Raw genomic sequence first — 21,255 nt, 5'->3', positions numbered from 1 at the left:
CATTTAAAGGATTTTGCAATTGGCTTTATACTTGTAGACTGCTTAGAAGCCGCCATGGCAATTATTGGTATATTCATATTATTCACATCATCATCATCATTGTATAGAGGTACTCCAAGCCGTTGTATCAACAGAACAGTCCCAAATATAGTCTGCAATAGTATTTAAGAAGAGAGAGTCCAACCACTACAATACTGTTGAAAGGCTCTGTGAACAACTACCACAAATAAATGGGCAGCGCCTGCCCATTGTGGGGTGCTTTCTCAACTCCTTTGCAACAAGACTAATGCTAATAAATGCTGGATAAGATCAAACCACCCAGTTAAGGTTCTTTACACTCCAGCTGAGAAACGTCTTCAAGCAATTTGTTGCTTCAGTTGCAGCAGGACTCGGTTGGGGGTTTAAGAAAGAGCTAGTTACAATTAGTAACTAATGCAGATCCTGTGCTTACATGCTTTAGAGGTTCTAATGGCCAAAGGCATATCAAAGAAATAGCTTTAATTACTGTGCTCCTTCCTTCCTCCACTCAATTTGCTCTTACTCCATCACCTTAACCTGCCTAGAATACACAGCAGAAGTCTCAACAAGTGCACCATATCATTCCTTACTGAGAAAGGGACATGATACATGGCCAAATAAGGGTGTGACTTTCCCCCCATTAATTCTCTGTTCAAATAGATCCCTGCAAATCCCTGCAGAGATTAGGAGAGACTCTGATAGCAGTTAATTGACAGCAGGGGAAAGTAAACAGAAGAGTGTTTCTAATGGTGGAGACTGGGGCAGGAGAGGAAAAGAGCAAAAGGATTGTTTGGGATAACAGCTTTGGCAGTTGCCCAAGGAATGTGTGCCAAATGGCACATGGTAAGATAGAGACCTCTTTACAAGAGGGTACCAGTGGCATGAGTGGAATGTTCAAAAGGGAGGGGCACATATAGGCAAGTTTTGCATGGTCTGCATGTCAAAAGCAACTTGCACTGCATAGAGCAAATGCCTTTCTATTAAACAACAACAAAAGACCTCTTATAAACAAAGTGCTAGAGGCTATGCCATTGTTCTCCTTCTCCACAGCTTTGAGGACAGGTACATGGCATAAAACAAAACCCCTTCCAGACACTCCAGCATAACAAAGGCAAGCAAATTGTGTTTAATGAAAACAAGCACATCAGAGGGACTGAAATCAAGAGCCAGCAGAACCCAAATTCTCCTTCGTGAATATATTTTTTTTCAACGCTAATGATAATCAGGATACTAGATAGTGGTTCTCCTGTGCTCACACTGGCTAGACCATGGGTAGGCAAACTAAAGCCTGGGGGCTGGATCCGGCCCAATCACCTTCTAAATCCGGCTCGTGTTTTTACATGAGTAGAATGTGTCCTTTTATTTAAAATTCATCTCTGGGTTATTTGTGGAGCCTGCCTGGTGTTTTTACATGAGTAGACTGTGTGCTTTTATTTAAAATGCATCTCTGGGTTATTTGTGGGGCATAGGAATTCATTCATCCCCCCCCAAAAAAAATATAGTCCGGGGGGGCCCCCGCACAAGGTCTGAGTGACAGTGGACTCGCCCCCTGCTGAAAATGTTTGCTGACCCTTGGGCTAGACCCTTAAAGTTTCCAGTTGATTGCACCCTTTCAGTAACAGGGCTTGTGATTGGATAATTTGGTGTTCCTGGCTTCACCCACCAAAAATCCAAACGTGAACATTGTTGGAGGAAGTGGGCAGTGCATGATCAATCAAGCCAGTTGCTGTGGCAACTGCCCAATGTCGTCTATATAAGTGATTAAGACACATCAGCTCAGTGGTCTGGGCTTAGTCCACAGTCAGTGAGTTCAAGTCTGTGTTAGATCTTGAAGCTGGAGCAACACAGATACCAGGGCCGTCTTAAGCATATCCGGTGCCCTGGTGCAAAGATCCTTCAGGCACCCACCCCACCCCCACCCCCATTTCTCATAGTTGTTGACCTTTTCCCCGGCCTCTGCGGGGATCGCTCTCCTCCCACAGCGGCTTGGGAAGGAAGCTGCATGCCCACCAGCCATATGGTTGATGGGGCACAGCTGGCGGGCGTGCAGGGAAAGGGGAGGCTGCTGGCAAAGCTGCTCAGTTCCCCCACTCGCTGGGACACCCCAAGAGGCCAGCGCCCTGGTGCAATGCGTCAGTAAGCCCAATAGGAAAGACAGCTCTGACAGATACTTTGTGCTTGTATCTGTATCTGCAAAGCCTACAAGCTGTATGTATATCTCAACGTCCTGTACTGCATTACTGAAGTCTTATATTCTGCAGCAGTAAACTATTTTGGATCTTAAGCTCCCTCTGTGTGGTGACTGGAACTGGGGGCAACTTCTGCTATGTGGGTATCTCACCTCAGATTCCCAACAAAAATCACTTCAATTCAAATGTTAGCATATGATCCAAATGCACTTGCTCACGTCCTGTTTGATTTATATAGTATCTGAAGTATTGAACGGATGCCTACCTTTCCCTGCTAATATGAACTGAACAAGCTTAAGATAAATAGCTCATTTGTTGCAGTTCAGCAGGAAACAGATTTGTCAGGATGTTTAAGTGGACCTGATAAATGTCATTAGAAGAAGGGAAAAGAAATAAGGTTTAACCCAATGACGAGTGTTTTAAACTTGTCAGAATAGACATTTAGCCAATTTACAAGTGTTGAATACTGTTTGAAATGCCATATCACTAATGTTAACAGGGAGATCTTCATTAGAACAAGGACAGGGTGGAGGAAGGGCCACACTTCAAGAGGGCTGGCATAATCTGCAATTATTGATCCAGCATGTTTACCCTTTTCACATCTGTAGAAGTAGCATACTCAGGTTTGATGGTTGGACTTATATTTTTAGTTCAGTACCTTTTTCAGTCCAGGAAATGGGAAGCATCTTTTAACACTGAGACCTCCAAATAATCAAAATAGCACAACAACACTCCCTATCATTAGCAGAAGGAAATTTCTGCCTGCTTAGCACTTATAAAACACCTACCTAGCACTATTACCTGCCGTCTCACCATGTTTAAAAGGGAAAGTATTGTGTTAGTCAGCGGCCACGTAGATTTACACTAAACCTGAAGGTATTTTCTTTTGGGTAGATCATTTCCAGTTCAACCAAAGTGGGCCATGGAGACTTTAACTTAGTTAGAAAAGGCCTCCCACCTCCTCTACCCTGTCCTTTCCTTTATTCCTTTAAGTTATCAGTCATTAGATAGAGACCAAAAATCGCAGCAGGAGACTTGTAAAATAGTTTTTGGGGATCCCTGGGGGCATTGCTTTCAGCCTTTTCATCAACCAACCTAGTCTCTATCATAAGTCTTATTTATAAGGAGGCTTTCAGGCAATTTCACACTGCTTTTCTCTGATGCAGCCCAAAAAAACATGTAAACCCAGGGGATTAGTAGCGACTTAGAGAGAAAATAGTGTAAAGTTATACCATGAAGTGAGCCCGTGCAGCTGGCTGGATGCACTTTCCCCCTGGGCTACTACCAGTGAGTGAAACCTATCTAAGTGGGTCCCCTCCCATCCTGCTGCTGTGCAGAATCCTTTGTGATATTGTGCTCTAGAATTGCTCCATCTCAGAAAGCAGTCAAGTCTTTAATGGCTTGCAATGGAGAGAGAGAGGCAGGCACTGTCTAGGAATTGAAGTTTAAGCGCTTTCTTTCTTTCTTTCTTTCTTTCTTTCTTTCTTTCTTTCTTTCTTTCATTGACAGCAGCAATTGGGCAGCACAAGTAAACAAACTGTTTGTTTGAGCTATGCCAGTCGGTAGTCCTCTTTGATTAAATTACTGACATGCTATAATATCCTAAAATGGGAAATAAATTATGGCATTAACCAGGGGGTCAAACTTGAGTCCCTTTTAACAACAACCAACAAAATTATACCAATTACATTGCTTTACAGCTAGGCCAGGCTGATAATTAATGAGACTGCAAATCACAGAGACTTAATTTTGAGAGCACATTTTCTCATTTATTTAATTTTGAGTACAACCAGCTGTCCAGTGCCTGACCTGCACATATTTCTGCACTTTATGTCTAATTCTTGCAAACTTAACCATCTCATAGCCATTCAGTCCAGGTTTTATGTTTAAATGATAATGGGCTTGCTAAGAGGGATGAAAAAAAGAAAAGTAATTTTTGGAAATGCTTTTAAGAGAACACACATGGGTAGGTGAAGAAGACCAAACACAGAAATTTCAATTCTTTCTCATGTTATAAATCCAGCATTCTGTTCCATTATAAAGCTGGTGGATTTTAAATACCTCTTATTCCTCTTCCCCCTATTTGTGCACGTGAGTGCATATGATGTTTGCTGCCAGATCCAGATGACCTGTTTATCAAGCATTCATCCTGATTCACTTGCTCAAAGCTTATGCAAAGCTTGGACTAGGTCTGGCCTTTAGTGAACATTCATTTTGATTTGTTTGCAGGGCAATGAACATTCATCCTGATTTGCTTGTGCAGTGCTCATATGTCTTCCCATTAATCAGTCATTCATCCCACACTTTACAATGCATTTCCCCCTCACTCTCCTAATTCTAAAAAAATGTGGATCTATTGTGATAGGGCAACAGCTTGTTCGAATCCATTTTAGTTGCACAAATCTACATTTCTAGTATGTGCTTGAATTCCTTCTGTGAAATGCTGACAGTCTGGAGGTGACCTTCATCTGCCCATATTCATCTCCTTGTTACCTTTGGCTCTCGCTTTTGTGCCTTCCCTGCTTCCATTTGCCATTTCCTCCGCTGTTGTATCTGTGTTAGTCCTGTTGCAACAAAAGCAAGAAAGAGTGCAGTATTGGGACATCTATGCTAGCAAATGTATTGTAGAGTAATAGGGAAGAAACCTGCATGTACCAAATCAATTTGTTACTCTTTTTGGAGACACAAGACTTTGGTGTTTGCCTCTCACTGTCACAATGTAGTCTATAAGCTCCCCAACCCAGACATCTGTTTTCTGTTTATGTTGCTCTACTCTAATGCACCACAAACAATAGTGTTTGGACTGGCCCTACCATTAGATAGAGTGAGGTAGCCACTTCAGACAGCTGATTTGGGAATACATTTTTTATTGGTTAATTGAATGCCTGCTGTGCTAGGGAAGGGAAGAGGTACTTGTGGAATTTTCTGCCTCCGGTGCCAAAATAATGGGTGCTGCTTATCTTGCACTTTCTGAACCACAGCCCATCCCATTTACCAGGGTCCCTAACCCTTGAGAGAGACTTTTCAGAGAGGCTCAAGGGGAGCAGTGGGCAGGAAAGTCCCCTTCTACTCATGCCCTTCTGGATCATCCCAATTTTGTACATTTCTATGGTTCTATGGTCCTTAAATACTTCTAACCCACCCCTTTGAATCCCTAGTTGCTTGCATCTCTTTTGTCAAAGTTTGTGCTCCTTTTTGTTTTCCTGATTTGGATAAGACTTCCATTTTGCAAAGGAAGACTTCCCTCTAACCGTTTTCTTGACTTTGCACATTAACCACACATACATCCTTTTGCATGTGATACCTTTCCTGCTCTGTGATATACATTATAGCAGAGCTTTTATTATTGTGATTTGGAATAATACCCATACACTCTTGAGAGATTTGACCCACTTGACATTACTTTCAACCTAACAGTCCTCTCATTGTTTTTGGAATTTTATCCGTTTCGAGTCAAGTGTGACTGTGTTGGACGCTCTCAGCAATTGTATTTATTTCATTAAAAAATTGTCTACTTGAATTTGGTAGCACTCCAGTTACAAAAATATCACACTAAGTCCTGCTCACCACTTAAAATTAAGACCAAGGTCTGGTCAGTTCCATGACAAGCTGTTGTTTAGAAATTTTACCTCTTTGTCATAACCAGAAGATGCAGTTACTGCATCTACATGATGGCAATTGAAGTCACCCCATACTATGACTTCATCTCTTTTGGATACCTCCCTGATTTCATTCTCTGCCTCGAGATCATTTTGCTCAGGGGAGGAATAGTGCGGATATAATCCTGTCCTGTATTTTTAAGGGTTATTATTGCCCCCTACATTTGGGGGGCGAAGTGATTAAATACAGAGCAATGCAGGCACCAAATTAGGTTCTAACTGGATCTATTTCTGAGATTGCTCGTCAGCATGATTAAAACGATAATAATTTCTATTTATCATTAATAATGCATTGGGAGGGGTGCGCTCGGCAAAAAGGTGGCTAATTTTTTTTTAATGACTCTGTTTTCAAGATGTACGCAGCTTTCCGAAAAGCAATCTGCAGAACTTGTATGTAGGATGCAGCTGTGGAAGACTTTATTAACATCATGCAGGTGGGGCCTAATTTTAGTTCAGTCTCAAAGAGGGGGAATTGTTTCCCCTGTGATCGGCACAGCACCATAACATCAGCAAAGCTTTAGACAAGAAGTTGTTTAATTTACTGCATGTGTGTGTGTGTGTGTGTGTGTGTGTGTGAGTGTGTGCGCGCGCTTAAGGAGATTATATATGCCATTAATCAGGCAGTCTTTTTTATTATATTAATGGACCTAATGGAACAGTCTGTAACCTATGATACTCACATGTGGCACAAAGGCAATGCCATGGAAAATGTTCAGGAAATGAGCAGTGACTTCTAAATATAAGAGAGAAGGAGCTAATGAATGGGAGGAAGGAACATTGAGAAATACATCTGTTTGGCCATAAAAGACGCAGCACAGAATCAATCTCAGCTTTTAATGTTGATTCAAGCTACATATTGAATTGAGTTCCCTAGCTCTGGGTTTCCTTCAACGAGCAGGCATTGGACTAGACGACCTATGAGGTCCTTTCAAAGTTGGCTGCTACCAAAAAGCCATGAAGCTTGGTCTGTTAAGCCATACTGTGGTTGAGCTTCTGAATGGTGCTAGCAGGGGACGGTAGTCCATTGCAATGAACGAGGCAATGCCCCACCAACCTCAGCCTTCCCTCAGCCAGCCTCTACCTGTCACTGGCCCTAGCTGCACCCATTCTTGGTCTCCCTGTCTTCCACCCTACCAGACCCAATGGGCAGGGGCAGCATGTCCCGTTCTGCTGCTTGAGGCGAAATGGGAAGTGCCACCCTGCCTTGCTGCTACAGCCACTGCTCCCACCACCAAACCTGCCACTGCACACTTTGCCTGTGCTGGACGGCTCTAATTTCAGACAAAATTGCACTGTTTTGGGGTGAAATCTTGCCTAAAACTGGCACAACCTTGTCCAAAATTGTCACCAATGGCGCTGCCACTTTGCCACCAGCAAAGGTGCAGGACAAACAGGGAGCCTGTGAGAATGCCACTGGGGTGAGGGAGTGTATGTGTGTGTTGACATGAAATACAGTAAAAACCAGACTAGTCTACAGAACAAGAATAATAAAAAAGCAATAAATTAAAAAGTAAGAAAAAATAGAGAGGAGAGAGAGAGAGAGAGAGAATAACTATAAGGCCCTTTATATCACCTGCATCATCTCACCTTACTTCTCAGCTTACTTCTTTCCCCAGTCTCTCACCTTTCTACCCTGCCTTTCATGCAGGGACCACCGTGCTCCAACTGTCCCCTTCCTGTGTGTGTCCTCCTCAGTTCAAAGTAAAGGACTCTCTCCCCCCCCGCCCCATAACTTTTTAATGAAATGTTTTCAACATATAGTACAACAAAAACCAAACAGATCCACTTGGAGGGGGCTTCTGCCACCTGAGTCAGGGTCCTCACCCTGCCTAATGGCTGGGCCAGCTCAGCCAATGGCCACTGGATACCGCTGCTCTAATGTATGAACCCAGGTTTTTTGTTTGCTTTTCCCTAACAAACTGACTTGCAAGCCAACAAGAAACTTTGGTTTAAGGCTGGCTAGTGTTTTAGTTTAAGGCTGGCTATGGCCAACTAAACCCAGAGTTGACACTAAGCTAGCTCCTTTGTGGGTTATGCACCTGCTCACATGAGGTAAGGAGTTGGGAGTGCTCATGCACAGTACGGCCAAATAAACCAAGCATCGTGGCTTAGCTTTATGTGGCCTGCGATTCTATGATTCTATATACATCACACAGTATGAAGTGATAGCCTGGGATGGTTGAATTCCAGGCTTTTCCCACTTCACACTACAGTATAGCAAGATTTCCTTAAACACACACACACACACACACACACACACACACACACACACATTTCGATTATTCAAAAATGCAAAACAAAAAAACACCTGCAGTCTCAAGTGGTAGCCCCCCTCAGTGCCCCCCACTTTCACATTCTTTGAGTGATGGCAATGAGCACAACCAAACACTTCAATAATCAATCAATCAGTTTGCCAACCACAGTCCCATCCAGTGCGTAGTGAAGTGCACGGAGCTATTGGGGAAGAAACAATTCCTTCTTGCCCCCCGTAGCAATCATTTAAAGCTCATGAGCTGCTCCTTGATTGATTACCTTTGCCTTAGTAATAAGAGTTTTACCAGGAGGGCAAAGGGAATGTTGCCCTTTAATCTTTGCCTCTTTAGTGAAGCAATGTAGGGATCTCAGCAGAATGCTACTCTTTCATTTCGCTTTTGACTCGGACTCTTTGGAGCAAATTAGCAAGGCTCATTTGAATTTACTTCAAGGAACAGCAGGGGTGTTTAGTTTACCTCATGCAACTGCTTCCTCAGAAAACTGACAGCACTGGGATGAGTAGGTGGCTTGTGAGTCTATGGCCAACTCACCTTCTCCCACACATCCAGGATTTGTGGGGTGAACTGAACTGCAGGAAGCACACCAAAAATATGTATGCGTCCTACAGACTCAGCATGTTCCCTGCCCACTTGGTGTGTTTTATTTGGACACTTCCAGCTGTTAGCTGCCAGTACAGGCAAACAAAGAGGGAAGAACCTCCCAGAAAATGGTACCTCATGACTTTGGAACTACAGTCATTATTTTTTTTAAATGACAGTAAGTTGGCCACCCTATGCCAATCTGTCTGAAGCTAGGAGTAATCAACCCACAGTTGCCATTTTTGGGTGGGCAAATTCAGCTCCCTCAAAACTGTTTTATTTTGAAGTTCTGTTTGAATGGCATTTCTGAAGCAAACTATGCAGGTGGCTATTATAACCGCACGCTCTGCTGTGATACCCCAATGTGTGGCGAAACCTTCCGTACCATTTGTCAGGGTTATACAGACAACCAAGCTATCCTAGCATGACAGATGTCACTCCAGAGTACATATGGGCCCTGTTCTATACATGCTTCTGCCCTCCTCGTCCTCATGACACACTTAGTATTCCCGGCAGTGAGCAATGATGCTCTCACATTTGGGAGCCTTGTTAGGCAGGCCTGAAGCAGTACTGAAGTGACTTTTGAGACTGTGTGACTGGACTCCCGGGCCTTGCATTGTGGGGAAATGAAAATAGTTCTTTTCACTGACTCACTGGGAAGTCCGGTCACATGTTTCTAGTGCTCCAAGTCACAGCCACTGCTGGACTTCCACCATTACTGTCTGCTGCCAGAGCCTAACAAGCCCCTTGAAACCTTGTTCTGGCCTTGCTGTGAAATATGCATTTCTTTGTATATTAGGAGTAGGCTTTTAGGATGGACTTTGTTTTTATTGTTTTTTTACTACAGTTGTAAGATCTATCAACTGGATACTAGTACAGAATACGGGATACTGGCTGGGAATGGAGCCAAATGCAAGACTGTGGCTTAGAGGGTTAATTACCTATGTGTACACCAGGACAACTTGCCTAGCCTATATCTATATAAAGTCATACCTCTTGTTACGTTTGCTTCAGGTTACATCTTTTCAGGTTGCGTCCTGCGGCGACCTGGAAGTACCGGAAAGGATTACTTCCAGGTTTCGCCGCTCACACATGCGCAAATGCGCAAAATGATGTCATGCGCAGAAGCGGCGAATTGCAACCTGTGCATGCGCAGACATGGGTTGAGTTCCTTTCAGGTTGCGAATGGGGCTCTGCAATGGATCCCGTTCGCAACCAGAGGTACCACTGTATCTGTGTTACTACTTACCCTAGGATGGCCTGCTTATATGCTTGCAAAACTACATCTAGGTTACAACAGATCACTGATTCTAACAACCTAAATTAGAAAACAAAAGTCACTTTTGTTGTTGCTACTGTAAAACAACTGGAAGTCCGAGATCCTTGTCATTCTACTAGATACCATCTTTGCAATCTACAAGGAGATTCCCATCTACTGTACCTTATATTTGCCTAGCTCTGCTGTAGACCAGGTATCTTCAACCTTTTCAGATCCAGGGCCCACTTTTAACCCAAACATGCATTAGAGGGCCAGTTTCTTAATTCTTTACCTTATATTTGCATGGCGGTAGCGCTCCTGTTATGACCCACCTTGGATCAGGCCGCAACCCACTAATGCATCCCAACCCACCTATTGAAGACAAGTGTCGTAGACCATTTCTAAGGATATGACACATAGCCAGAAATTCCCTGAGCATAGCCTACAGAAAGAAGTATTGCAGGGTGAATGCCACTTGCATTCCTTCTAACTCATGCAGGTAGACCAAATGGGTTTGCTTTATTTTTGCCTCTGGGTGAAGATGACCAGCCTAACCTGTTATCCCAGAGCTAAAAAAAGGTGCTATCTGCATTGGGAAGGATGTCCCCATTGGATCTCATGGTGGATTTCTCTCCAAAGCAAATACCAGCTTCAGAGGAGTCATCTTCCTCAGGGCCATAACAGGTGAAAGAGTTAAATCCCCTCTCTGGCCTGCTGGGATGCTGATAATTATACCACTACCATAGCTGCTGCTACTATTTACATTATATATATATAGCTGCATGTTAAATGCAAATACACATTGAACATCATATCTAGTTTGGCTGTAGTCCTTGAAATTGTGGCATTCGTCACTCCTAGAGAAACAAGCATCAGCCCTGTAGCAAGTCTGGGCAGGTCATGTAGCCTTAGAAGTAGCGCTGGTGATTTGATAACATTCCTTTCTCCTTGGCTCAGATCAGAGCCAGCTCTTGTTGAGGGATCTTTACAAATTCTCTTGAACATGTCACTAATATGGGAGAACCCAGGAAGATTGATTAGGAGTTAACTGAATTTAAAAACACCAAAAGCTACGGGAGGATGAAAGCCAGCTTAACAAATATTTGTAGAATCATTCAAGTTTAATGGAAAATATTTTTTTACAGAATATTTTAAAAATGTCTTTGTTAATCTATTCCTCCTTTTGAAATCCAAAGGAGGGGGAGATACATTCACTCTGTTTCCTTTGCACCCAGTTCTGAAGGTGAGCTCCCCACCTTTTTTAGCTATTCCATAAGCTCATTGACATGCATGTGCACTGCGTGAGTCTATATATGTTACTGTAAAAAGTTGCTGATTCACTGGTTGCTCTGCATAATATACTCAAACTTTGGGAGCCAGCGGAGAGTTGTAGAGAGCAGAGTTCATGGATCACTGTAGAAAAGCTAGAAGGACTTCACGATTTAAACAACTGTGACTCTTGTTATTGCTTTAGGGCTCTGAATGGCTGAATTCTAGCCAGAATAGTGTGTAGTTATGATCTTAATCATAAATAGCATCTCATTAAAACATCTTAACAAAACATCTTAAGAATTATTCAAGACTGTGCTGGGGAAGTGGGGAGGGCCAAATTTATGACCATCCAAATTTTGTTTGACCCCAGCTCCCACTACCCCTAACCATGGGCTATGCTGACTGGTGCTGATAGATGTTGGAGTCCAAGAACATCTGGAGGGCAAGATCATTGTACAGATTCAATGAATTCTAAAGATTGGTTCACAAAAAGGTCATTTCTGGAAATATTCTAGCTAGCACATTTTACCCACAAGGCCCACGAGATGGCTGAAAACTTCTGAGGCCTACCAGTCATAAAAGAACAGTACAGGGGCAGATGTATTCACAAAGAGATGACAGGTGGTGACAGAGGTTGGCATATTCAGCAGAAAATTACTGACTTCCCTTTCTACTGTTATCTAATCCATCTCTGGAAATTGCCACAGAGTTTCCCTTGTGGCAAGGAGTTCCAGATCTCAGCTTTCCTCAAGCTGAGTAGAGACATTTGCTCTGGAGAAATTATGGGTGCATGTGTGTAAATATAATAGAGAACTATTTTGAATGCACTTTATACAGTGACCTCTTCCACTGCCAATGTATATTGCAGCAAAATTAAAAGTAAAATGCAGACTTCCGTTGCAAAATTGCAAAATTTGAAATAATGTGTGTACTTATCCAGTCCCATTGAATTCACTGGGTCTTACTTCTCAGTAATCATGTATAGGATGTAAAGGTAAATTTCCATTATCTCAATTCTCATTGGTCACTATTTTCAAATCGAAACTTTCAGCATAATCATTTTGTTTTGATCTAAAAGAGAGAGAAACCAGGCCCTGCAGAAATGGCAAGAGATGAGGGGCTACATCCTAACTGACTATAAGGTCTTGCTGTGTATGCTGTAGGCCATTTAGGATTTTTGAAAAAGAGGAAGAAATAGAATTCTTAGAAATAGAGTCCGCTTCCCAGTGCTGCTAAGTAAGGGCTATACCTCAGTTTGTTAATGCTGTTATCAGTTCTGAAAAATACTGTTTGGGAAGCACCCTCTCGGGCTGTAGACTTCTTAAATTCTATATTTCAACCCACAGACAATCAGTGGAGAGCTAGAGATTGCATGTTAGAAAGAGGACGACCATCAGGCCATTACATTCCAGCTTAGTTTCAGTTACTGACTAACCTGGTAGAGTTTATTGCAAAAATATAGGCTTGAAGTTGGAAAGTCTTGAATCACTGGGTGAGGATGATACATAGGGAAGAACGACTCAGCATTAGTAACTGAAAAAGGCCATCTTTCCTCTAACAGAAACTGCAGAACTAGCTCGGCCACTGTGAACTAAGAGAAAACAGTAGCCTGAAATATCATGTCAACAGCCTTTTCATAGACTAAAAGTACTGAGAACTGCTCTACCTATTATACAGAATGAGGGGGCAGAATGAGGCAGTAGAATTCTGAAGTATACTATTTCAAAGTACAGGAGTGGGTTGGTTGACCTCCATTTTAAAATATCCATGCATGCAATAAGCTAGGATTCCAAAAAGACGTTTACGCTAAATCAGATCCTCCTAATTGAGGGTCCGTGTTGCGCGCTGGCCTAACACGGCCTATCCTTGAGGGGGTGGGAGATTGAGCCCAGCCCACGCAATGGCCCCATGATCACACCATGGCCTATTGGCCAATCAGAGATCGGTGGTTTGATTGTGGAGGCATAAAAGGCGGTGACACATTTCTGGGTTCACAACGCCGAACACCCACCCACCCTGTATTTTAGGTGTCTGCTTTGGCCTTGCTCTCGACTTCAGTTGGTCACCTGTTTTGGAACAGGGACTGGGTAGGATTTTTTTTCCATTTGACAAATTGGCAGTGGCCATTTCGTTTTCGCCCACCTCTTAGCAATCACCACAACTTTTGTAAGGTTTGGCAGTTAGGCATTGGCTTATTGTGATGTGGGGGGGGAGTGAATGTGTGGCCATCATCTGCCCCTCCAGGTACAAGGGTATTCCGGTAAAGGAATCCACAGGTCTGGATCTTGTCTGAAGTCTGCTTGAAGGGCTAGGGCCATGCCAGGACCCAGCGGGAACCCTGGGGTGAGCTTCAGTTGGTTGCCATTCACAGAGCTCCCTTATTTGGTCGTTTACCCTTCCAGACTTCCTGCAAGGTGGGCAGGAATCAGATATAGTTATTGCCAATGCCTAAGCCAATACCACTCACATTTCTGTAATCAATAACGTTATGGCCTAAAATTTTGCCCATTAACCTTAAACTAAAATTCTGTGCCAGTGTGTATTTATTTATCCTTAGGGGTGCGCTGGGGTCTTGACGCACAAAGCTTGAGCTTTTGTTATTAAATGAAACAAGAAAAGAAAGTGGGGAAGGATTAAAAAATGACCCGTGCATCAGGCTGAAGTGGTACAATTAAATAACTCTGCTCACTTGATTCTGCATTATCTGAGCAAGGATAAACCCATTGGCCATATACCGTAAGCTTTCCATAGAATCATAGAATTGTAGAGTGGGAAACTACACCAAAGGTCATCTATTCCAACCCCCTGAAATGCAGGAATCTCAACTAGATCATACATCTCAACTAGATCAATAGACTGTGGAAGTCAAAACAGCATTAAAACACAGATACATTTTTTTTTAAAAAAATCATTGTTTAGCATTGTTAACATTCATTTTTGAATGTTCCGAACTCCCACAGGTGATTGTGCGATGGACAGGACAAATGGGAATGGCAGACGGTAACAGATCTGTGAAAAAAATGTGGGCTGTTACTTTCATAACTCTAAAGTTTCACTGAGCTCATTGACCTTAGCACTCTTTGATTTAGCTGGCTGTACTTAATCCAAGTCTGGGTACAAAGGCTGTAATCTTAAACACACTTAATCTGGAAAGACTAAGTACTGTTTACATTTGCTGAATTTTCTTGCAAGTAAACACACTTAGTATGTCTGTTCTGTACACTTTGTAGCTCACAAAGCTAAATCCACACGACTACGCCACCCCCACCCCCAACCAGCAACATTTTGTGGTCTGCCAGGTACTTGAAAATTCTTGCTTCTGTTACTATTACTCCTACAAAGGGAGTGAAATCTGGGCGGTTCACTGAGTACCTGATCACATCCTAATTATGTGCTAACTATTGCTATGCACTATTGTCTCTGAGGATGCCTCTAGGAAATGCAAGTGGGATGGATGCTGTAGTGCTCATGTCCTGCTTGTAAGTTTCCCATAAGCATCCACTTGGTCACTGTAAAAACAGAATGCTGGACCCAATGGGCCTTTGATCTGATCCAGCTGAACTCTTACGATCTTATGGTCGCGACTGCTAAACTGTGGTTCAGACTGTGATTTGCTTGATATGTCAGCTGTTGGGCAGTGTAACAATGCAATTTTGTGCAATGCAAAATATATGTGTGTGTGGATAATAATATGTAGAAGGCAGTGTCAGCCGTAACCATAGCCCAAGTCTCTGGTATTGATGCTGCTTACAACCAGGGCTAGATTAACCATAGGGTCTGGGGTAGCTGAGTTGGTAGAGCATGATTCGCTTAATCTCAGAGTCTTGGGGTCAAGCCCCACATTGGACCAAAGCTTCTTGAATTGGAGTAGATCAGGCATAGGCAAACTTGGCCCTCCAGATGTTTTGGGACTACAACTCCCATCATCCCTAACTAACAGGACCAGTGGTCAGGGATGATGGGAATTGTAGTCCCAAAACATCTGGAGGCCTGAGTTTACCTATACCTGGACTAGATGACGCTTGCGGTCCCTTCCAACTCTATGATTAAGCAAAATAAGCACATGCTTAGGGCATCAAGGGAAGGGGGGCACCACAGAAATTTTCCTTTGCTGGATTTTTAATATTAATGGTCACGAATTGCTCGGCTGAGCATTCATTTTCTCAGTTGAAGTATATTTTAAAAATCCCAACAGAACAACTACGCAACAAGGCAGGTGGGATGCCTTATCTCTACTAACTATAGAAGCATATGTGTTATGTAAGATTAGTTTTGAAGATCTAATGAAAGACTTAGCAATTAGAAAAAGTAGGGGGGAAAATCAAATATAAATAAAGTTGAAGTATACAAAAAAATAAACATTTCCCATTTTACTGTAGGCTCTGTTTCATTTCGAATTTTTTTTTTTTACTGTTTCTTGTTGTTTATATTTTGAATTAGATATATACGGGGGCACCAAAATATTTTAAGTGCTTAGGGCCTCTAAAGGTCTTAATTCTGCCCTGGAGCCTTGCTGGATTCTGCAATAGAAGCTGCTGAATTTCTGAGGTGGATGCCCTCTAAAAAAATTGCAAAGCTCGCTGGGATTTGTGGATGAAGAGGGCTTTGTTGTTGTTGTTTAGTCGTTTAGTCGTGTCCGACTCTTCGTGACCCCATGGACCAGAGCACGCCAGGCACTTCTGTCTTCCACTGCCTCCCGCAGTTTAGTCAGACTCATGTTTGTAGCTTCGAAGACACTATCCAACCATCTCATCCTCTGTCGTCCCCTTCTCCTTGTGCCCTCCATCTTTCCCAACATCAGGGTCTTTTCCAGGGAGTCTTCTCTTCTCATGAGGTGGCCAAAGTATTGGAGCCTCAGCTTCACGATCTGTCCTTCCAGTGAGCACTCAGGGCTGATTTCCTTAAGAATGGATAGGTTTGATCTTCTTGCAGTCCATGGGACTCTCAAGAGTCTCCTCCAGCACCATAATTCAAAAGCATCAATTCTTCGACGATCAGCCTTCTTTATGGTCCAGCTCTCACTTCCATACATCACTACTGGGAAAACCATAGCTTTTACTATACGGACCTTTGTTGGCAAGGTGATGTCTCTACTTTTTAAGATGCTGTCTAGGTTGGTCATTGCTTTCCTCCCAAGAAGCAGGCGTCTCTTAATTTCGTGGCTGCTGTCACCATCTGCAGTGATCATGGAACCCAAGAAAGTAAAATCTCTCACTGCCTCCATTTCTTCGCCTTCTATTTGCCAGGAGGTGATGGGACCAGTGGCCATGATCTTCGTTTTTTTGATGTTGAGCTTCAGACCATATTTTGCGCTCTCCTCTTTTACCCTCAATAAAAGGTTCTTTAATTCCTCCTCACTTTCTGCCATCAAGGTTGTGTCATCTGCATATCTGAGGTTGTTGATATTTCTTCCAGCAATCTTAATTCCGGCTAGGGATTCATCCAGCCCAGCCTTTCGCATGATGAATTCTGCATATAAGTTAAATAACCAGGGAGACAATATACAGCCTTGTCGTACTCCTTTCCCAATTTTGAACCAATCAGTTGTTCCATATCCAGTTCTAACTGTAGCTTCTTGTCCCACATAGAGATTTCTCAGGAGACAGATGAGGTGATCAGGCACTCCCATTTCTTTAAGAACTTGCCATAGTTTGCTGTGGTCAACACAGTCAAAGGCTTTTGCATAGTCAATGAAGCAGAAGTAGATGTCTTTCTGGAACTCTCTGGCTTTCTCCATAATCCAGCGCTTTATAGAGGGCTTTATAAACCTCATTATTGTTACTATTAAGAAGCAAATTGGTAATCACCTAGTGGATGAAGTAAATTCTTGCATCCTCTAGCAGGCAACCATACTTGCCATATCTGGTTAGAGAGATGGGAGAAGAAAGGAGCAAAGCATATAGACCTCTAATTAACCGACTAATTTTTCATACAGGAGCAACACACTCTCCCCCTTTTCCCTACACATTATTTAAGAATGTTTTTGTTGATGGAGACAAATGGAGACGTCTTCCTAAAACAGCTCATTAAAGCGAGTGTTTGGAGTGCAGTGTCTGCACACTTATACTAATGAATGAGATTTTTCAACTCTGAGATTCCCAGAAGGACTATCAAACATGCATGGCCTCTTACATGCATGTATATGCTCAAACACACACATAGAGGAAAAAGCAGGGAAGCTGAGTCATCCATTTGTTTTGAGCTCCCCACCCCTCTTTTTCTTAGCCAGAAAGCCCTGGCTAAAAGTGTAAAAGCATGCTGCCTTTGTCATAGCAACACCGACTCCATAGCAATGCTGGTTCCCAGCTGCCACAAACTGGCTTGAAATGTGGTGGCTGAATTGATGGTCCATTGAGCATTTGCTGGTGATCTGCAAACAGTTTATTAGCTACATGCCCAGCTTGCCTTTGTTTCAACTTGTTAATATGCATTAAACAGAGAATTTGAAATGAATGGTCCTTGGCTTACTGTCTCAGTGGTTGCAATTGTGGGATATGCTTTTCAAATCAGGCTTCTTCTTTTTTTAAGTGACAGGTGCATATGAGATTATAATGTTGCATATGTAATTATATTAATAAGAACAGCTTTGTTAAATCAGATTCTGTTAGGAGAGACTATAATAGTGTGGTCTTATGTATCAGAAACAAGTCCTCTCAATTCCAATGGGTCTTAGTCTTATGTCAGAGTGTATAAGATTGCTGCCTTAATTATACAGTGCCTAGCGCCACATTAAATGCATAGGAGTCACCATCACCAAAATCTTATTGACATAAGTATTCCAAGCTCAGAGTCGGCAAATTTATGGGGGAAAGATGTATTTAGTGCATTTAGCTCAGATATTCAAGCTCAGCTTAGGATGTCAATATCCTTCAGGCTTCCAGTACCTTGGTTTGAATGGTTGGGGATATTTCATTATTGATTTTCAGAGTCCAGTGCTAGCTCTCTGAAAAGTTATTATGCTGGAATTATTATATTGTTAGTTTAACGCAGCAAAAGGGCTCTGCAATCCAAATGGTCTTGAGGGTCTTGCATCACTGTAAAGCCCACTTCCACATTAACGTTTCCTTCCTTTTATAGTTCAGCATTACAGGGACAGTTCATTCACTTATGCTATCCATTGGAATTAGCTGCTTGAATTCAAGTTATCACCTCCTAAATGGCCTCAGGCTCTGGTGTTCTTAGGACTTCTGAGATGGTGAGGAACGAATCCATTTTTCTTTCTTTGCAGTGAGGTGGTTGCTATCATGAGTGCCTGTTGTTTCATGGAGCTAGCCATAAGGTGCTTCCACTTGAGGTATTTAATGTGGACAGGCCCAGGAAGAAGGCTTGGCATCACTGGGCATTTGTCTATGGCCTGAGGGCCCACCACTTCATTTTTCCTGCCTTTAGTGGATGGACAGGGAACCTTGGGCCCTCCAGATGTTGTGGGACTCCAACTCCCAACAGACACAGCCAGCATTTCCAATGATCAGGGATGATGGGAGTTGAAGTCCAACAAGATCTGGCAGGTTCCCCATCCCTGCCTTACTGTGAGGTAGGCCTGTGCCAGGAGCAGTGAAGAGGCTATTCTAAGTGCTGCTGGTGATGTCCGCCATTTTATGTCTCTGGGGCATGTCAGTATGGCTGCTGGCATGTGTGGCATGCCAGTATGGCATGTGTGTTCTCTGGCCCGATATCTTAGTCAAATGAAACAGCAATCTGTTTGCTCTGCCAACCCAAACTCTTTGTGGTTGAATTGTGGGATATGTGCTTTTAGAAAAGGAAAGCTATTTGGTAGGAACAGAAAGGTGGAGATTGGGAGAGAATGAAAGAGAGAGGGAGAGGGAGAGAGAGGGAGAGAGAGAGTTCTAATTAACATTGAAATTGTCAGAGACTAATTGTATGTTAGCACCAAATAAACATTCCATTGTAGTTGCCTCTTTTTTTGCAGCAAGTTTTGTGTAATCTGTAATCAAATGTAGACGGGTATCCATTGGAACAATGTATAGTAATTTGTTTACATTGTTATTTCAGATAATTACAAAGCAAACACACAGAAATAGCTTGTTTCTTTCTCTGCAACACAAAGCAGCATCAAATTAAAACACACACACAACCAAGCAACAGCAACTGTACCACCAACAGCCAGCTTCAGCTTGTTCTGTAAAATATCGCCTTATTTACAGTTGTTTCCTATTAGCATTGCTAAGAATGCTGGGGACATAAAGTGTCACATTGAATGTAGGCTGATGACTTCATATGATGGCAACGGCTAAGGATATGACCAGTTTGCAGTCACAAAGAAATCAGCTCTAATTAATGTGAGTGCCAGGTCTGTGTATAATTACGCAGCATGAGAGTTTGCATGCAAATACCGAAATGCTGATTGTTCAAATCTTTGCACTTGCTCATTAATACGCTGGGACTAAGTAATGCTGGCATGGAAGCGGGGTATAGCACTCATACAGCCTGCCGGCTAATTTGTATTATACTATAGTTAGCAAACAGAAGTCAGATGCTTCTGCATTTTAATAGAATTTGCACAAAACATACAGTGCATCATTTTCTTTGGTGGCATCTCACGTTTGGCTTCCCTACCTGCTTTTCTACAAACTTCCAGTGAAAAGAGGATGCAAAGTTTTCAAAAAGTTGTTAGAAGGGTTTGGGGCTGGGTTTCTGTTGTTTCTGTTTTTGGAGTGGGGGAGGCTTGAGAAAGAGACCAAAAAAAAGTGGATTACTGGGAAAGCAATGCAGTTGGCAGGAATAGGTGCCTCCTAGACTAGAGCTTGCTGCTATGAAGCAGTTGTGAGGACTGTAAGTCCCCACCTTCCCACAGCTCCCTAAGTTGTCCCATCCCCAAGCTGAGGTTCCGCCATCTTGCTTGTCTATGCTCTGCCATCTTCATACCTCTTTGGGTTCTGCTGGGAGACCAGTAGGGAGGGGAGCTGATCGTAGCAGGAGTGGGAATATAGGGTTGTTGTGTGGATGAAAATGAGGAAGGGGAGAGCCCTGAATGCCAGCTTGAGCTCCTTGGTGGAAAAGGTGGGAAAGAAATGTAAATAAATAATTGCCACCTGAGGTGGAGTGGCCACAACTCTAGGTGATCTACATCTGTGTGGGGTAGGCTCAACTGTGTGTTTTGGGAGCTGCTTTCAGATGCATGTTTTTAAGTCTTCACCAATCTGTAACACCCTCTTAGCCAGGCATAGGCAAACTCGGCCCTCCAGATGTTTTGGGACAACAACTCTCATCATCCCTAGCTAACAGGACCAGTGGTCAGGGATGATGGGAATTGTAGCCCCAAAACATCTGGAGGGCCGAGTTTGCCTATGCCTGCTCTTAGCCCATCCAATTGTGAACATAAGGTAAAAGACTAATGGGTAATTTAGGATAGAGGCTATTCTTCAAGAATCATGCTCTAAGCACTATAAGAGTGGCTAGCAGGGTATGTGTGTTTTTGTGTTTGCATTTAGGATCACTTTAGGAAGAAAGTGATCCTGAAAAATCCACCCTGAGCCAAGGAAAATCTTGAATAAGCAGAGCTGTGCACGTCACATAGCTGGAGTTTGGTGTGCTAGCTTTCATAGATTTAAAATTGAGCTAGAATTGTTTCTGTTCTTCAGTCGTGCACTCATTATTTAAATGGAGGTTGTCTTCACAAATTAAGAGCCAAGTAATCATCAACCTGTTATGGTCCCTCCTTTGGGCCCACAGAAGGAACTCATAGCATTTAATACCACACAAGCTTGGGTAAGCTAGGAGATGTTACAGTTCCTTTGTTTGTGTACATTATCCAAAAGGGCTCCTCATCCAGAAAGGGTTTCACACGCAGAACACAAGTATCTCTGGGCACAGTGTGCCATATTTTTTCTCACTAGGCCGGCCCCATTGAAATAAAGTACCAAAGGATACTTTATTGTGAGAGATTCTGCCCAGAGTCTACAATTTTTGATCCCACTGAGTGAAAGAACCCAAAGGAACTGTTTGCTCAGCAATATATACTAAAAACGCATGGTGAGAACTGTCTG

General features: G+C 42.8%; 1 protein-coding gene and 1 long non-coding RNA gene across 3 annotated transcripts in view; one reads left to right on the top strand and one right to left on the bottom strand.

The window, feature by feature from the left end:
- The window catches only part of ADGRL2 (adhesion G protein-coupled receptor L2), a 348,015-nt gene that overhangs the window by 57,603 nt on the left and 269,157 nt on the right, over nt 1-21,255 (top strand). The window lies entirely within an intron of this gene.
- Nucleotides 3,951-21,255, bottom strand: part of LOC310765648 — a 51,790-nt gene continuing 34,485 nt past the window's right edge. The window contains exons 2-3 of the long non-coding RNA XR_014549701.1: nt 6,547-6,599; nt 3,951-4,771 (exon numbers count right to left, since the gene is read on the bottom strand). This is a non-coding gene — a long non-coding RNA (uncharacterized lncRNA). The remainder of the gene's footprint in view (nt 4,772-6,546; nt 6,600-21,255) is intronic.

Source organism: Podarcis filfolensis (genome assembly GCF_964270895.1).
Source record: "Podarcis filfolensis genome assembly, chromosome: 6".
Classification (NCBI taxonomy): Eukaryota; Metazoa; Chordata; class Lepidosauria; order Squamata; family Lacertidae; genus Podarcis; species Podarcis filfolensis.
The sequence above is the reverse complement of the archived record's forward strand: the minus strand, read 5'-3'. Positions and strand labels throughout refer to the sequence as shown.